The following is an 18,562-nucleotide window of genomic DNA, read 5'->3' as shown; positions in this document are numbered from 1 at the left end:
ACTCAAATCAAGTATTTCGTCCGCGAAGAAGTCGCACGACAGCGATCTCTGGTGTCCGTCACTCAGGAGTCTGCCAGCACTTGCTGTCTCATCTCCGTAACGTGATCCACGAAGAGCTTGCGGAAGCACTGCCGGCTGGTCACCAGTAAGATGCCGTGGCTACACCGGTCACTTATGCGACGGTTGCTGCAACGGCCCCTCACAGTTTGCCCATACGTCGCTTCCAGAAGTCTGTGCACCGCCCTCCCATCCCCTGGGCCACCACTGCCGTCGCTAACCCGTGGCGTACGCCGGACAATCGCCCTATATGCTTTGCATGTAGGTATCCCGGTCATGTCGCAAGGTTCTGCCACCGCCGATCGCAGGCGTTCGATGACGATCGACGAGCGCCCTATGTGCCGCCTAATCCAAATGCGCCCTTCACCAGTTCGCTCCCAGACTGATCGCCGTCGTCGCTTCGAACGCCTCCGGTCACCCTCCCCACGTCGCCAATCGCTTTCCTCTATGCGTCCACGACCCTAATCTAACGAAGAGGGAAACTAGACGACGCAGTTCCAGAGGCAAGAAATGCACAAATGTCGACATGCCGAAGTCCTCCTCTTTTACCTGCCAATGTCATTGATGTGTTTATCGATGAGGTCGCTACAGCCGCCTTCGTCGATACCGGTGCAGCTATTTCACCTATGAATGCCAGGTTTTGCCGCTTGCTTCGTAAAGTGACGACGTCTCTGTCTGGATTGTCGCTTCGAACGGCGAGTGCTCAACCCATTCGCCCTACCGCTGCTTGTACAGCCCGTGTGACCATACATGACGTTTTATACACGATTGAGTTCATAGTTCTTTCATCGTGCTCCCACACCGTTATTCTAGGATGGGATTTTCTCTCACGCCACAATGCCATCATCAATTGCGCTCGGGCTGTGATTGAACTTTCCCACCTTGGTGACCTGGCCTTGGTCGATGCTCATCCTGCAGCTAAAATTGTCGTGAAAGAAGACACCTGTATTCCCCGTGCTCTTCAGCATTCGTACCAGTCTTGTGTAGTACTATATCCGACAAGACGGTCTTCTTCATGCCCTCTCATCACTTTGTTACCCGAAAAGCGCTTCCTTTGCCCTTTGCAGCTTTTGACCTTGCCGCCGGTGTGAGCACAATGCCCATTTACAATTATCTTTCATCGCCGATATCCCTGCTCCGCCGCGAATGCCTTGGTTACGTCGAGTCGGTCGATTCAACACGAATTGTCTCCCCTCGACGAAATGCCTTCTTCTGCCGTCCATGAACTGAGTGCCCTCTCCGTCCCCGACTCAACATGGACTGATCTGTTTAGCCCATTCATCGCCGAAGACCAGACCCATTCGCAGCGATCTCAACTTCTCGTAATCCTTTAGCACTTCCGCCGTTCTTTCGACGTTGCGCAAACATCTCTTGGCCGTGCATCGACGGTCGAGCATCACATAGACACTGGCTCTCACTCACCGCTGCGACAAAGGCCATATCGCGTGTCCGCTACGGAACGTCGCGTCATTGCAGACCAGGTCGATGACATGCTCCGTCGAGGCGTCATTCAACCTTCACAGAGCCCATGGGCCTCTCCTCTGGTACTCGTCACAAAGAAAGACGGTTTCATACGCTTCTGTGTTGATTTTCGACGGTTGAACAAGATCACGCTGAAGGATGTCTACCCATTACCACGCATCGATGATGCTCTGGACTGTTTGCAGGGAGCTGACTTCGTTTCTTCGCTGGATTTGCGGTCAGGCTACTGGCAGGTTCCGATGGCAGAGGCCGATAGCCCGAAAACTGCCTTTGTCACACCTGACGGCTTGTATGAAATCACCGTCATGCCTTTCGGACTTTGCAACGCACCTGCTACGTTCGAAAGAATGATGGATACTGTTCTGCGTGGCCTCAAATGGAAAATCTGTCTTTGCTATCTTGACGACATTGTGGTGTTCGCCCCTGATTTCGCAACGCACTTGCTCCGCCTCCAGCACGTATTCGCTTTCTTGACCAACGCTGGGTTGCAACTTAACCTGAAGAAGTGTCAATTTGCTGTTCGTCAGCTCACAATTGTAGGCCATGTCGTGTCAAAGGAGGGCATTCGCCCGGATCCCCAGAAGCTACGTACTGTTACTGCGTTCCCAAAACCTACCACTATGAAAGATCTACGCAGTTCTACGGCCTCTGCTCTTACTTCCAGCGATTCGTTCGAAACTTTGCGTCAATTATATCGCCTCTCATGCAGCTTCTTGGTGGCGCTAGAGATCTCTCATCATTGTTTTCCAGAGTGTGACGCCGCCTTCACAATCTTGCGCCATCTTCTCATGATGCCATCCCTTCTTCACCATTTTGACCCTCAAGCGCCAATCGAAATCCATACCGATGCAGGCGGTGTTGGCACAGCGTCAACCCGGCCACACAGAATGCGTCGTCGCACACGCGAGTTGCACGTTAACCAAGGCGGATACCAATTACAGCGTAACAGAAAAGGAATGTTTGGTCATCGTGTGGGCGCTTGGCAAGTTTTGCCCATATTTATACGGCTGATCTTTTGACGCAGTGACCGACCACCGCGCACTATGTTGGCTGTCAACGCTAAAAGACCCATCGGGCCGTCTTGCCCGCTGGACATTGCGAATTCAAGAATATGACATCCGCGTAGTTTACCGTTCCGGACGAAAGCACTCCGACGCTGACGCGCTATCCCGATCACCGCTTCCCCCGAAAGCCAGTCACGACTCCTCCTGCGAGTGCACATTGTCCTCTCTGGACTTTGACACTATCGCTGCTGCAGAGCGGAATGATCCCTGGACTGCATCTACGTTCGACCTTCTCTCGGATACGTCGAAAATTCCAGCGTCACGAACGCTTCGGCGCCACGTTCATCATTTTGCGATTCGAGACCAGCTACTGTATCGACGCAAGTATGCCCCAGAGGGACGCACCTGGTTACTCGTAATTCCGAGAATCTTGCCATGAGAGCTCTCCTTCTCGTTCCACGTCGACCCTCAGTGTGGCCACGTGGGAGTCTTCAAGACCTACAAATGACTTGGACACCGCTATTACTGGCGGGGAATGTACAATTTCGTTCGAACCTTCGTCCACTTGTCATGAGTGCCACCGCCGCAAAGCGCCACCGCACAACTCCGCCGGTGAACTCCAGCCTTTACAATGCCCATCCCGACCCCCTGATTGTATGGGCATAGATCTCTACGGGCCACTTCCGTTGACTCCTACCGACAAGTCGACAATCATTGCGGTAGACCACTTAACACATTATGCGGAGACTGCTACTCTACCAAATGCTACAACGCAGGAGGTCACCAGTTGCATACTACGCTGTTTTCTCCTTCGTCATGGAGGTTCACGTTAAGTTTTAGCGACAGAGGCCGCGCCTTCTTATCCGTAGTCACCGAACAACTGCTTGCTGAATGCGCTATTATTCATCGTGAATGCACTGCTTATCAGCCACAGACTAACGGTGCCACGGAACGCTTTAATCGAACCCTTGGTGACATGCTCGCCACGTATGTCTCACCTGATCACGCTAATTGGGACCTAGTTCTTCCGTTTGTCGCCTACGCCTACAACACCGCGACTCAGGCCACTGCCGGATTCTCACCCTTTTACCATCTTTATGGCCGTCATCCTTCGCACACAATCGACACCATTCTGCCCTACCGGCCGGATCCAACCGAATGCCTGCCGATCTCGGAAGCCGCCAGACACGCCGAAGAATGTCGCCAGCTGGCCCGCCGATTGACCTCGGACGACCAGAACCGTCAAAAAGCCGTTCACGACGCCCAGAGCTCGACTCCCACTTTTCTCCCCGGCGCCCTCGTCTGGTTGTTAGTGGCACACCGCACGCCTGGGCTCGCTTCAAAACTCTTCCGAAGTACGACGGGCCATACTGCGTTCTCCACCGTTAACATCACCCGTTAATTACCTGGTTCAGCCGTTAAACACCGCCGTCCCACATGCGACGTCGTAACCGCAAAGTCGTTCACGTTCAGCGTCTCAAGCCATATCACCATTCTACCGTCCTTCCAGAAAACTAAGGCGCCAGGATGGCTCCTCTATTTTCACGGGGCCATTGTAAGGAAGGTAACGAACGTGAGTGCAGAGTCAGCAGCATCGGCAGCATCGGCAGCATCAAGCGCGCGGCACAGGCTCGAGCTATGGGACTGTGCTCGGTGCATCCTAGAACCGGCTGTCGTTACGAACCTCAATAAATATCCTTTATAGTAATATTTAATTATTCAACTTCTGAAATATTATAGTTAGATTAAGAGTGCCAAGGAGAGAATTGTAGAGCAACACGAAAAACAATCGATAGAGCTTTCTGTTGTTCGATAAAAGTGTTTTTTCGAGCGTGAAAGAAGCCCGCAAACACACGCAAGATTGCCGCACGACTGGCCACTCGAGGCACTTTGCGTGTATTCGTGGGCTTCTTTGACACCCGGAAAAACCCTTTTATGTAGCACGTATCCAGCAACAGAAAGTTGTATCGGGAATTCTTCATGTTGCTCTACAATTTTCTGACAGTTTTCAGTGAATTATAATATTTGAGAAATTAATTAAGACTTCTTATATAATTAGGAGGAATGAAAACAAATCTTAGTATCTTCAAACGACGGCAAACAACATTACCTTGGTTCTGTCCGACTATGTGGCATTGTATATATTGAATCTTTGACTCAAGTTACGTGGGACACCCTGTATAGCATAGCATTTCCTGCCTACCTAGTGACTAAATGCTATGCTGAAACGCACATTTGCCTTACGTTTTCTTATGCAACGACCTATAGTTGAGCACTGCAGCAATGTCAGAAAGAGCAGCGGAGTGACACATCTTACAAAAAAAGAAAAAGTGGGGGCTGAGCGGGTGAAGCTCATTGCCAATAGTTATAGCTGTCACGTGGGTAAAACCACAAGAAGACAGCCTGGAAATAACTGAGCTGTGGTTCAAGGTAGCTATGCCAGACGTTCACCTGCCTGAAGCCACATGAGGCTTTGATGATGATGATGATGATTTATTCAGGTCCCCTCTGAAACGGGGTGGTGACAGATGTTCACCTAGCCTGCTTTACTTAATCAGATATGCTAGATATGTTTTCGATTAAGCATGTTTGTATGTAGGTCCTTAATCTTTTTTATTTTTCTCAGAACTTCTCTATCTACCGTGCACCGCTACCTACGCGTGCAAAGTATCTGATCGTATCAATCTCTTCCCTGCTTCTTTTTTCCACCAATACTCTAAAGGTCTCTTGCTTATCTCGACTGCTGACCAGTTGATGCTTCCGTTCATTTTAAATCCAAGCGTTTCTGTAAGGTGTGCGTCACCTACGGGTCTCACTGGCTGAATCTCTCCGCATTCCAGTAGGATATGCTGGGCGGTCTACGAATTTTCGCTGCAGCATACACTTGCCTCATCTATTTGCGAATATTTGCTCCGGTACGTTTTTTGCCATTAAGCAACCATCTCGACCCCCGAAGAGCGAGGCACGTCGTGTTGTCTTACAGATTCTCCCTTCTTTCTTCATATTATTCTAAATCTCCAGGGTATTTAAAACACGTAAGCAGCGACCTCTTTGCAGTAGAGACTTTTTTTTGGTTGGGTGGTGCAAGGCGTTTACCAATCAAGGCCCGCCAATGGTTTACCTCTTTCGAACACCAGCACGTCTGCTTTATTCTTTGCGTGTGAACAGAAGAGGCAATGCGCACACGAAACTGAATTGACGGAGATGTGGCGACTTGGTGCAATAGGCATCATCGACACGAAGAGGTAGGCCACAAAGCTCCTCAGCCCACATAGGCAGTCACCCAGCTTTATCTCTCCTCCGTTCCTGATTCAACATAAATCGACGCTCAGAAAGTCGCAACAGAAGCCGGCCTCCTATCACCGGTATGGAGAGTACCGGACCCCAGTGAGCCTCGTTCCAGCACGTGCCTGGGAATTTAAGTCCATCTTCCAAGACGAAGCGCGACGTCTCAACGATCCGCCACCGCAGTGCACCACGGCGGGCCACTCGCTTCTAGAGGACAACTGAGGCCCATGATGAAATCGACCATCGTTGGAAACAGCGTCTTCACTAAGCCAAAGTAGTCACTCGTCTCTCGGCGGTTTTCGTTGAGCCTATTCGCTTGCTTTGTGAAAACGCTGTTTCAAACGATGCTCGATTTCATCTCGGGTCTATAGCTGTTCTCGAGAACGAGTGGTCCACCTTGGTGTACGTACCGCGGTGGCGACTCGTTGAGGGTTGACTCTTTATAATCTATTTACTATACCTTCTTGGTCAGAGACTTACGTGTTTCTTTTTACAAGCCTGTGGCTTTGTCAGAAAAGGCAAATTTGTAAAGAACGGAAAGAAAGCTGCCAGTTCACATGTATAATGTGCTCATCTGCCATGCCACTGGTCTCTGTAGAAACAGTTTGTGTGCTTGGACCTCAGCATGAATCGAGCTGTTTAGGTTCTCGTTATACAAGCTGCTTGTTTCCCTCCCCCCAATATAAAGCTTCTTACTTTGCGTAATCTAGAAATGCACCTCATGGTTACTGGAATTTACATTAATGTCCGCATGACAAAAATGAAGGCTGCCCTAAATTTGCATTTATGACACCATTACTATCCGGCGTATCCACATTTCACTACACATGTAACCTTTAACTTCCTCCCTAAATTCGCCTCACCGAAGGGTGTATCATTAAGATCAAAGACAACTTTTCACACAAGCCAGACGTGTAGCAAGAAGAAAATACCGGCTTGATAGAGCTTCTCTACTGAGGAATCTACCGGCAACGCCTATGCATGGTTCGCTTCAGAGCACACGCACATTACAAAACGGACAACACTGCGCCTAGCGCCGCTGCGACACATGACACATATTGTGATTTGTATTTTCTTAACATGCTTCGCAAGAACAAGTACCCGAGCGCTCGAGCTTGACACGGTCTGTGTGTATTTGCAATCACCACAACGTGTTGCAGCAGGTGAAACAGCTCAGACGGAGTAGCACATGACGAATAACAGCGATAACGACGCAAGAAAACTTATTACTGCGGATCGGATCATCACTTCTGAAACTTGTAGAAGACTGATGTTCGCCAACACAAACATAGACGCACGTACGCTGTTTCCTGCGATGAGTTGGACCGCACACGCGGTGTGCGGCGATCGCACACTTCTCGTTTCGGCGCACAATGAACATATACCGCACTCTGAATGCACGTTTACGCGATTCATTGATTCCGACCCTCGCGTCTGTTTCTGTCCATTTTCGTCTTGCGTCTTTCCGACTTCCGTTTGTTTCCGTTGGCGATTGCACGCACTGAGGAGGTCAGGGCACATCGGCTTGCTGCGTACGACGACTATCGCTGTGGGTGCTGGAGAACTCTTGTAATAATCAAAAACCATTAAAAAAAACTTAGAGGACGCTTAAGCTTCGCCTTCAAGAGTGGAACGCGATAGCGTTATCGCACCCCGTTCGCACCGCCCACTCATTCGCTCGGCATGCTCTTCAGTCACACAAAGACCAAACGTGCGCCTGAGCAAGCGGAACGAACCAAAGAACTCGGTGTTTCGGAGGGAGAAACGATCTGCGCGAGCGAAACGTCGTGATCGGCACGGACAGCCGGGCCGAGACGCGCCATGAAGGTGGACGTGATCATGGGGTTGACGCCTCGATGGATTGTCCTATATCTCGCTTGGGAGCACCACGCAGACGCATGACTCCTCGTTAGCAGCACGGCACACATCGCAGGGGACGCTTTCCCACCAGACGCGCTACGGCGCAGTGATCACGTCAGAGGCGTCCCGCATCGGACGCTGCACCTAGGAGGAGCCGCGTCGCCTAAACACGAGGGTTCGATGGACGCATGCTGGAAATTGGAAGGGGAGAGAGCGAGAAAACTTATTAAACGCAAGGGTACTGGGGCATCCTCGCACCGGTACCCGCACGGCAACAATGGGCTCAAACGAAACGAAGGGGAGAAGCGGGCGAGTGGCGCCTCACCTGTCGGGGTAGCGCCGTACATTACGAGGAGGGGATCTTCCGTATTTGTCGCAAGATGGCTCTGCGTGTGCGCCAAGCGCAGAAAAAATGTAGCGGAAACGTACTTCGCTACGCGTTGAACTGCGACTTCTGTAATTTACATGCTCATAATTACCGATATACACCGCAGTATAACTTTCTACGGCGCGTTTCTAAGGCAACACCGCATTCACTGGAGGCGCTTTTGTCCCGCTTTGATGCATTGAACTCATGGCTGAGTGGTAGCGTCTCCGTCTCACACTCCGGAGACCCTGGTTCGATTCCCGTCCAGCCCACCTTGCAAGTTGTTCTTATTTATGAATTGCCTTCCGCCATTTTTCGCTCATGGCCAACGCCGACGACGCCGACGACACCAGCTTTTCTGCGACACGAGCTCCTTAACGCTGTCGCGTTAAAACAAACTGTCACTGCAGCCTATGGACCCAGGCCACGCGCTCCACTTCGCTTCGTACAAGTGCCATTTTATGGGGTTGCCGCAGAAGGCAAAAGCACAGGCTCCCTCCCTAACCACTTTTCGTGACGTCTCAGCAATGTAGTCCAAATGACTCCGGTCTACAGCCAAAATGCTAACGTAGAAACTGTACAAAAAGAAAAAAATATAACGGCCGCCAATTTAATTGCGAAACAAAATAACATACGCCTGCAGCAAAACTCGAAAACATTACTCGCAACGTAGAACTCGAAGGACAGCTCAGTGGCGTTGAATTGGACAAAAGAGGAAGCTTTAGCTCGGGCACAGCTCGGCCGCGGTCTATTCGGATATATGTAAAACGCAAAAACGCTTTTCTGAGATAATTCCTGGACCGATTTTAATGAAATGTCTTGTATTTGAGAGAGAAAGTTATGTTCTAGTGACTGTTGGAAGCGGAATTTCGATGTAGGGCCTGAATTCTACGAAAAGGATTTTCAAAAATTTGAAAGTTCGAAAAATATAGACGCACGAAGTTTACAAATAAATATCTCTGCATCAAGAACAGATAACGCGGTTTTGTAAACGGCATTCATTAGACTAATCAAAGCGGACAAATTCTATATGTCATCTTACATTTTACGTGAATTTGTAACGTTGTGTACAAGGGTTCTGGAAAAGCTGCACTTCCATATTACTAAATTTCTTGAGATTCATGTGTGACATAGCAATCATGTCCGCTTTAGATGTACTATTAGATGCAATTCACGGAATTGTCATATCGTTTTTCAGTTTCGAGTTACAGAGCAGTAAACTTGATAGTTTCGTTTTCTGAAAATTTGCAATTTTCGCCAATTTTTTATTAAAAATTGGCGACCCAAATCAAAAATTAGAAACCAACAGTCACTACATTTTAAGGTTTCCTTCTGAATGCAATAAACCTCGCCAAATTTGGTGAAGTGGTTGCCGAGAAAAACGAATTCTTTTACATATATTTAGATAGGAGCATCCGAGCTAAAGCTTTCTCCTAATGCTTTCGCATTCGTAACTGATAAGTGCTTAAGGGTCCTCGAATTTCTTTTTTTCTTGGTGAGACATGAGAGTAATGGTTTGTTGCCTCGGGCACGAGCTGTGCGCGAAAAAACTGTTGTTCCGAGTATAAAGCAGCCCAGGTCATGTAAAAACAAAACGAACATATACTGCGCCCGTGGTCCCGTCACGAAGCAATTGAAACACGGCGCGAGAATGTCACAAGTGCAGTGGCGGAAGGAACAAAAATGATCCCGAGAAAAAAAGAAATAAAGATAGCGAGCTGTCATAATAAAATAGCTGACCTTCAGGCTCATATAGGTTTTTCCCACACGTTCTCTGATATATGTATTCCCTGGGCAGCGAAACGGCCCTCCTTTGCATTGCGTAGGTGAACATCTGGCGAGTTCCCTTACCTGTATTCGTTCACAATGCGTAAAAAGTATGACGTTACTTTCATCCACCTGTAAGCATGAGATCCTCACTCTCCCTCACTCTAGGCATCGACAGAGGACACCTTAGCTCTTTATTAATTTAGAGAAAAGGAAAATTGAGGACGGCCTTGAAAAGTTTTCAGAATGCTGTATGTTGACTGAACAGCTATACGCTTATTTTATGCGCACGATATGCGCGCAATGTTGAGACATGGTACAATTCCTCGAAAATGATCGTTCGCAGCCGTTAGATTGAAATGGCCAACATGTCTAATAAACGAGACGACCGATTACCGTTAACCGAGGGGCCCGATTTTTATTAGTCATATCATGAGAAACCAACAAACACTGACACCAAGGACAACATAGGGGAAATTACTTTTGCTTAATAAATGAAATAAACGATAAATTGTTGGAAATGAAAGTGGATGAAAAAACAACTTGCCGTAGGTGGGGGACGATCCCACAACCTTCGCATTTCGCGTGCGATGCGCCACCAATTGAGCTACCGCGGCGCCGCTTGTCCGTCCACTTTCTTGAGTATTTATGTTTCCTTGTTGAATCCTGGGAGTGTTAGCCAGCGCCACCACTCACAGACATTGGCGGCGGATGTGGAATATCCGCAATATCAAACAGTTTTATCAATGTGCGCTGGCGAGGCGAAGTTCCGCACTTTGTATAAAGGGACACATGGTGGTAGTGCCAACAATTATTAGAACAGCGTCCTCCTTTCCACTTTGTTTCCGACGGCGGCCGCAACGTATCGCCCTTAGCAGGATTCGAGGCTATCTGGCCCGCGCTCCTGTGTTCCCACTCATATTGTTCGCGACAGCAACTTCTTCCGCTACTCCCGCTTGTCGCGCTTTCCAAGTGATAACACTGGAGTGTGTTGCTTGCGCCGCAGAACGCACAAACGATTACGCCGAGGAGCTAAAAAACCAAGAGCTCGAAAATTGTCTTCTGAACGCCTGAAAACAGGCTTTTACACGCTTTTACACCCGCGCATTTCTTCGCAGTGTGAGTAGGCGTTCTGCGGGCGCCTAGAATGGTCTGGTTGAGAGCTGCAGTGTTGTGGCCGCCTCTGTATACGTAGCGTATATTGCGTCGGTTGAGGCAAAGTTCTTTTGGAAACGCGCAGTCGCCCGTGTATTTGGGCTCTTAAAGTGCAGGAAATAAGGCCCGGGAATATGGGAATGCTCGGAAATCTGATGTTTTCGTTATATGTTGTGTACGATGTTGCTTGGGATGAGTCGGGTATTTTCTACGCCATGTATGTAAAAGCTTTTGTTCGTAATACTGCCAATTCACCACTTTCGCGCGGTTCGCCCCTACACGCGGTATTCCTATAAGGTCTAAATACCAAAATATCAAATGGTTGTAATTTGCTTTTTTGAGCTGATGCCGTCCGGTGGAGCTTCGTACGGGAACTACTCAGCTTTAGGACTACTTCTGCGTACCTGGTGCCACTACGTAGGATGAATACACAAAAAGCCCGGAACGAGCATTTATATGGAGCAGAAGAAACATTACCTCATTTACAAGGCGTCCTGGTTCTATTTTATGAAATTGCACGTGACACAGATTCGATGGAGACTTGTAAAGATCATTCGCAATCTATATTGTTAAATAATAAAACGATTCCGCACTAAGCGAACAGAAAATAAAGAATGTCATGACGAATAGCGCAGCCGGCGTAATGCGTGCCACCTGGCGTTCAGAACGCGCACACCCAAAACCTAAACCGGAAGGTGTTAATCCCATCCGCTTGGTGCGCTACAGTCAATTCTGCCTCTGGACTCTATGGGAGTGTCCGCTCTTGTTGAATGTCCTCTTCTATGACTCTGTTATGACGTCGCAGATTTCTAAGCGTTATATAGGCATACATAAGCGACTTTCTCGTTCAGAATAAGTTCTCGGAACTCAATCCGCGGAGACTTCCGTTCCTTTAGACCACAAGGTCATCCTTGTTTACATACATCAACATACAGCAAAGCGGGAAAGTTAAAGAATGTCTGCAAAAAAGATTTCCGGCTAGACTGCAAATTCGGCAAAAAATTACCACTTTCGCCCGAAAGGTGAACCATCGATTGCGATAGCAGATGCGTAGACAGCTATACAAAGAAGTGCAGTAGTTTTAACGGCCTTATAAATTTGCAAACATTCGCTTAATTACTATTTAAATTAACAAGCGTGGTACCGCGTCAACGCCTACAGGCAAACATGAATACATCACACTCGATGACCACGGACAATCGCTACCAAAACGCTGGCATGAAGAAGCGTGACAGCAGCAACGAGTGACGTGATCTTCGTGCTGTGTATCGCTTCAACCCATACTGAGTGGCGAGAACCCAGCACGCGCAAACGTATGAACCCCCGACACAGCCCCCGACGCAGATCGCTTTTCCAACACTTTCCTCCTTTGCGCGCAAGATTCAGCCGCGATTATCAGTCCCCCTCGCTCGCTTTCACTCACCCCTGCAGCATGTGGCGTGCAGCAGCGGTGTTATCGCCCTTGAACTTTATAGGGAACATCACGGCACGGCAGAAATGTACCTGGAGTGTCTATATAATTGCTATCGCAGTAAAAGGCACCTGCAGAGAATATACTCGTCCAAAAATGGAGAACTGTGTCGTAATAGCGCCTATGCCACGTGTCATGTGTCCCTGTTATCTGGAGCTGCCGCCCTGATGTCGGAAGCATCGTCTGTACGTGACGTCACTTCTCACATGACTGTTTTCTATAAAGGTATGCTGCTGTCATGAGCAGCATAAATAAAGGTGGTTATCAGGACCGCCATCAGTGAGCGCTCAGTTCTTTCCTGCGGTTAGTCCAGCCAAGCTCGACCTAGGCAAGACCCGCAACACTACGTGGTGTCAGAAGTGGCCGTTCAAGGGACGTTGCGCTATCTTCGACAAGTGGCACCGTGTGAGAAGACAATGGAGCGAAGCCCTTTCACGGCGTGTTCGCGGTTCAAGCTCCGCCAAGGTTTAACTTAGACCGGACGTTTGAATGGCCTTCCTGGAGCCAACTCGTTTCTCACTACCGCTTTGCCTCTGGCTTATATGAGCGAAGTGTAGAAGCGCAAGTGCTGACTCTGTACGATGGGAAGGCAAGCAAAAGAAATCTTCTCGGCTTTTGCATTATCTGAAGAGCAGAAGCAGTATGAAATGGTCAGGAACAAGTTTTACGATCACTTCGTGGCCGCACGCAACCTTGTTTATGAGAGCGCACGCTTTCACCGACGCATTCAAGCACCTGGAGTCGACCAATTCATTACTGCGTTGCACACGCTAGCGGCCCGGTGCGACTGCAAGGAAAAAGAACGCATGATTCGCGACAGGTTTGTTGTCGGCCTCAGTGATGCCACGCTCTCCGAGTCACTTCAAATGGATGTCAATTTGACACTCGCCAAACCTCTGGCAGAAGCCCGCCTACGGGAGACCGTCCAACGACAACAGCAATAACTGCGAGGAACCGGCGACGAACCCGTTGCAGCGGCAACCTTGGCTCGGTCAGCCAGCAAGCGCAGCCCACGAAGCATTCTTCAGGACAGCATTCGGGCAGCTCGTCAAAGAACTGTTCACCTTGCAAACAAGGTGGGCGCACCACATCACAGTTTTACCAGCCAGATACTCCCGGTCCATGCCCCGACTACAGTGAAGGAACGCACCCCAAGGCCTCATGTTCAGCTAGAGCAGCGACGTGCAACCACTGCGGTTATTGTGGACATTTTGCAGTTGCATGTCGAAAAAAGGCTGCAGGTGATCGAAATGTAAAACTTTCATCTGTCCATACGGAAAAAGGCTGGTATTTCGTCGGCGCGGTGAACAAGGAGCACGAATTCTCGGTATGCACAGGTCCTCATAAACGGCACTCCGGTGTTCGCTAAATTAGATTCGGGTGCAGAAGTTTCTGTTGTACCCTCAACGTTTCCCGGGTTGCCTGCCAGGTTGGAGAAGCGCGACATAACCGTAAGAGGCCCTATGAATGAGCCACTAAATGTTCTGGGAAAGTTTCAAGCCATTATCCAGTGGAAACAAAGCACTGTCCAAGAAAGCGTATACGTGGTCTCACTATCACGCTCCCTACTTTTAGATGTCCCAGCGCTTGAAGCCCTGGACGTAAAGTTTGCAGACTCGGTGAGTGGCACGCCAGGCATCAAAGCTGCCTACCGGCAACTTTTCGGTGGCCGGTCTAGGAGTTAACAAGTGGAATACAGAGCGAGACTGAAGCCGAACTCGACACCTTTTGCAATTCATGTTGCGCGTCGCAGTGCCTTACCCTTTCGTCACCGAGTTAAGCAGGAACTGGAGCGAGATGGTGTAATGCGCGAAGTAGATAAGCCAACAGAATGGCGCGCGGGAATTGTGCCAGTACTTTTACCTGCTGCAGCTTTTCGTATTTGTGTTCACGTGACGTAATTAAACAAAAGTTAGTGAGTTAAATGTGGTTTAGTGGCGCAAAAGCGGCTAAGGCTATGCTTCGCCAAACAGGAGGTGATTTTAAAATCCAATTTAAATAGAAAAAAGCTGTGTTAATTTACATTTTGTGTAAAAAGTCGCGGTCATCTAGAAATTTACGCACGTCAGGTAATGGGGCTATCGGATCATCTCCTAAATTTAAAGCGTGGTGTAAAGGTATGTGTAGTTGATATAAGTTGTGCAAAAGATTTCTTCTGTGTACTTCAACATCTGTCCATGTCAGTAACAGTCCATAACTGTTAGCGGTTCTTGGCATTTCTCGCATGTTGGTGCATCTTCTTTCGTAAGTAATTCTGCGTGAGGTGTGTGTGCCCAATGCGTAGTCGGCATAAAAGTACTTCAAAGAACCGTTCCTGGTGGTTACACGACTTCCAGTCACCAAGTACGGGTTTAGTGAGATGTAGCTTACTGTCCGCACAATGGTCCCATTCGTGTTGCCACTGTAACGTTAAGGCCTTCCTAATCGCACGGATACTATATTTATATGGTAGTGTTATTTTCGTTATTTCTTTGTACGCTGCCATCGAAGCACATGTATCAGCTGCTTCATTACCCGGTATACCAACATGGCTTGGGATCCAGCAGAAACGAATTGATCTCCCGTATTTGTTTAGTGCCACCATGTTTAGAATATCCCCCAGCAGTGGTTCACACTCAGATTTCAGATGTAGAGCCTTTAGTGTATTAAGGAATTGCTGTGTATAAATGTATTTTAGTGTTTGTCAGTGATATTTTTTTTTAACTACAACCTATACAGCATAAACTTCCGCCGTGAAAACCGAGGCATGTTTTGGGTAAAGGAATACTTTCCTTTACCCAAAATAATTTTCGTTACGGCTTTAGACTCACGTGTTATTTTCTTTTAGAGCCATCAGTGTAGAGCTTCATGTTACTTTGATATTTGTCCTGAAGAGCACGGAATTCTTGTATAATGTGTTCAAGTGGGGCGTCTCTTTTCTTTAAATGTGTTAATGTCCAGTCACATAACTATGTGAAATCGTACCATGGGGGCAATCGTCGTGGTTTTTTGGCAACCTGGAGGATGTAGCCAGGGATGTCATACTCCCAATAACATTCCTCATATCGCAAGACAAGCTGCTTAATCATGTTCGATTTATTTGTGTAGTGTAAGCATGAGTTGCACTGTGTGACGATGCTGCAGCATATGTGTTGTGGTGAGGACTGAACATTGAGCACATAAGAAAAAGTGAGTAATGCTCTGCGCTGCTGTAAGGAAGGTTAATAACACTCAACGTGTAAACTTTGGACAGGTGATGTTCGGTAGGCACCACTTGTCAGTCGCAGTCCCAGGTTATGTACTGGATCAAGTCGTCGAATGTAAGACTGTCTGGCTGAGCCATAAACCATGCAGCCGTAGTCTAGAATGCTGCGCACAAGTGACCGATAGATATGTAAAAGACACGTTCGGTCAGAACCCCAATGCTTATGAGACAAAAACTTAACAATATTTAGCGCTTTATTTGCTTTAAATTTTAGTGCTTTTATGTAAGCTAGGAAGTTTAGTTTGATGTTAAAAGTTATTCCTAAATACTTGTGATCTTGTTTGACCGGCAGTAGGGCGTCATTCAATTTTAGGACTGGATCGTTGTGTAGCGCTCGTTTCTGAGAGAACAAAACAGTAATAGTTTCCTGTGGGGGAAAATGGAAACCATGTTTGTTAGCCCATTGTTTATTTACTGTGATTTGAAGCTGCTATGCACTGGTTGACAAATGCGAGGCGCGGCGAGCCACTTGGAGATTGTCTACGTATACAGAGTGCATAACAGACGACGGTATAATCTCATTAACTGAGTTCATTTTTATTATGAACAGTGTCGTGCAGAGAACACAGCCTTGTGGAACGCCATTTTCCTGTGTAAATGTATGAGAATGTACTGAGCTGAGACGTACCTGAAATGTTCTATTAGACATAAAATCAGCTAGGCAGTTCAGGGTTTTACCACGGATCCCGAGGTCACCAGGTCTCTTAAAATTCCGTATCTCCACATGGTATCACAGGCTTTTTTCTAAATCGAAGAAAACTGCGAGACAGTGTTGTATGTGTAAAAATGCATATCGAATTTCATGTTCTAGACGGTCAAGATGGTCAGTAGTTTTTTTTTATTGCGATAAAGACTTGCCCTTAAGGCATAATTCTTGATGCGCTTATGTGTATTATATGTGTGCTGTGAGGCCTGTGTTGTGTATGAATTGAAGCAATGTTTTGTGGAATCTGTTGTCATGTATCCAGCGGTCATAGCTGGTTGTCACACTGTAGCGGAGGCCGGCTTGCAGTAGGAGACGCGAGCGTTCCGATTTTAAACCAGTACATGTCCATATTAGGTGGTATGCATCTGCTTCCATCACAGGAACGGAGCAGTATAGACACGTAGCTCCCAGTGGTAAATGCGACCAGTTTCACCTTCAGATAACAGCCGGTGTAAGAGCCACCCCGGCCCGAAGCCTCCTAAGCACAACTTCCTGCGCCCTAGTAAGGTGAAGGGTGAGGGAGCAGACACACGGTGGGATAAGAGCGCGTCTGTCCTGCCGGAGAAAGTTTTTACGGGCTCGGAGCGAGTTAAGGGGTTGAGGTGGGAGAGGAATAGGCGGAAGATCAGGATTAGGAGGGCAGTGTGCCTGCTGGTCAGCAGCGATGTTATGAGGGTTCGCTGAATGGCCTTGAATCCAGTGTACCTTGACGCAAGCAGCTGTCTTACTATTCATAGTGTGTATTGTCTCGCAGATTTCCATCGCCTTATCAACCTTCTTGAGCTCCTGAATAGCCGCTAAAGAATCAGCGAATATATCTAGTTGCTTGATTGTAGGCAGCTTAGATGTCGCATCTTGCACAGCGTCGTGGATGGCTTGAAGTTCCATTACTAGAGCGCTGGCTTCCGTAGATAAATAGCGCTGGTGGCCGCTGATGGAATGATGCGTAGTACTCAGGAATGATGTCCTTCCGCCGTCTGGGAGAATGGCAGCATCCGTATAGACTTTGCAGGTGTTAGCGCATGATGCATCGACGATATTGTGTTCGTCAATAATACCTGTTGTATCGCTGCGTCGTAACTTCGTTGGCTTATTAGTTGTGATGCTGGTGAATTCTCAGGGAGGCATTGGATAGGGCTGATTGTCAATCCGAGAGCCGCGGTGAAAATGAGCATGCAACGCAGCAACAGCCGGAATATGTTGCTTTTTTTATTTCACGTGCTTTTTCACGTTGCGAAATTAGCTCTGCAATTGTGTTGAGCTGGGCATGTTCCTGTAAGGTTGGTATCGGAGTGATGCGGGGCAGTGCTGTGATTGTGCGCATAGCATCGCGATTAATCGTCTCCAACTGTGCCAGCTGTGCCAAAGTCAGCCGTTGAAATTGTGCTTGGTATAAAACTCGTGGCTGCAAGACTGCACGCACCAACCGTCGAGCTACGTCAGTACGAGCTCCAGCTGCTTTTGCTGCAATGCGACGAATAAGGTGAAGTGTTTTTGTCGAACTCTGTCTGGTTTTACGGAGCCAGTGTGCACCACCGCCGGAGTGGCGAATATCGAGACCCAGTATGCGGACCTCAGAAGCCTGAGGGATTGTCACTGCGCCAAGTCTAAATGTAAAGGGGTGCTGCGTGATTCTTGTGCGTCCTTTCTTGTTGGCCACCACAACATAGCTTGATTTTTGGGCGGAAATGTCCAACCCTGCTTTCCGAGCGTAGTTGTTCAGCACATCAAGGGCTTCTTGAAGCTGTTGAGTTTGTCTAGATATATCTTTATGCACGGACCACAAAGTGACGTCATCCGGATAGATTAAGAACCTCACATCTGGAATTTCTTTCAGTAGTTGAACAACCCTTTTTTTATCGACACTGGTTGGGCTCTATTAGGTTTCTTGATTCTAAAATAAATGAAACTCTTATATTAATAGTGTATTTCGTATGATTTTGCCAAACAACTTGTGAGGGCAATGGGTTTGTAGCTGCCTGCGGATGTTGGGGATTTACCAGCTTTAAGAAATGGAACTACTATTGCCGTTTTCCACTCTTCCGGCATTATACCAGATTCCAAGATTATGTTCAAAAATTTTAAGAGAGCATTTACCGATGCTTGAGATAGATGTGCCAGCATGGCATAGTGAACACGGTCGTGACCTGGCGCTGTATTT

General features: G+C 48.0%; 1 protein-coding gene and 1 pseudogene across 1 annotated transcript in view; one reads left to right on the top strand and one right to left on the bottom strand.

Moving 5' to 3' along the window:
• Positions 1-18,562, bottom strand: part of LOC142573904 (Na(+)/citrate cotransporter-like) — a 38,031-nt gene that overhangs the window by 12,298 nt on the left and 7,171 nt on the right. The gene's annotated exons all lie outside the window — the stretch shown is intronic.
• Positions 13,033-13,591, top strand: LOC142573780 (uncharacterized; annotated as a pseudogene).

Source organism: Dermacentor variabilis, chromosome 3 (assembly GCF_050947875.1).
Source record: "Dermacentor variabilis isolate Ectoservices chromosome 3, ASM5094787v1, whole genome shotgun sequence".
Classification (NCBI taxonomy): Eukaryota; Metazoa; Arthropoda; class Arachnida; order Ixodida; family Ixodidae; genus Dermacentor; species Dermacentor variabilis.
This window is presented reverse-complemented; position numbering and strand designations above follow the sequence as displayed.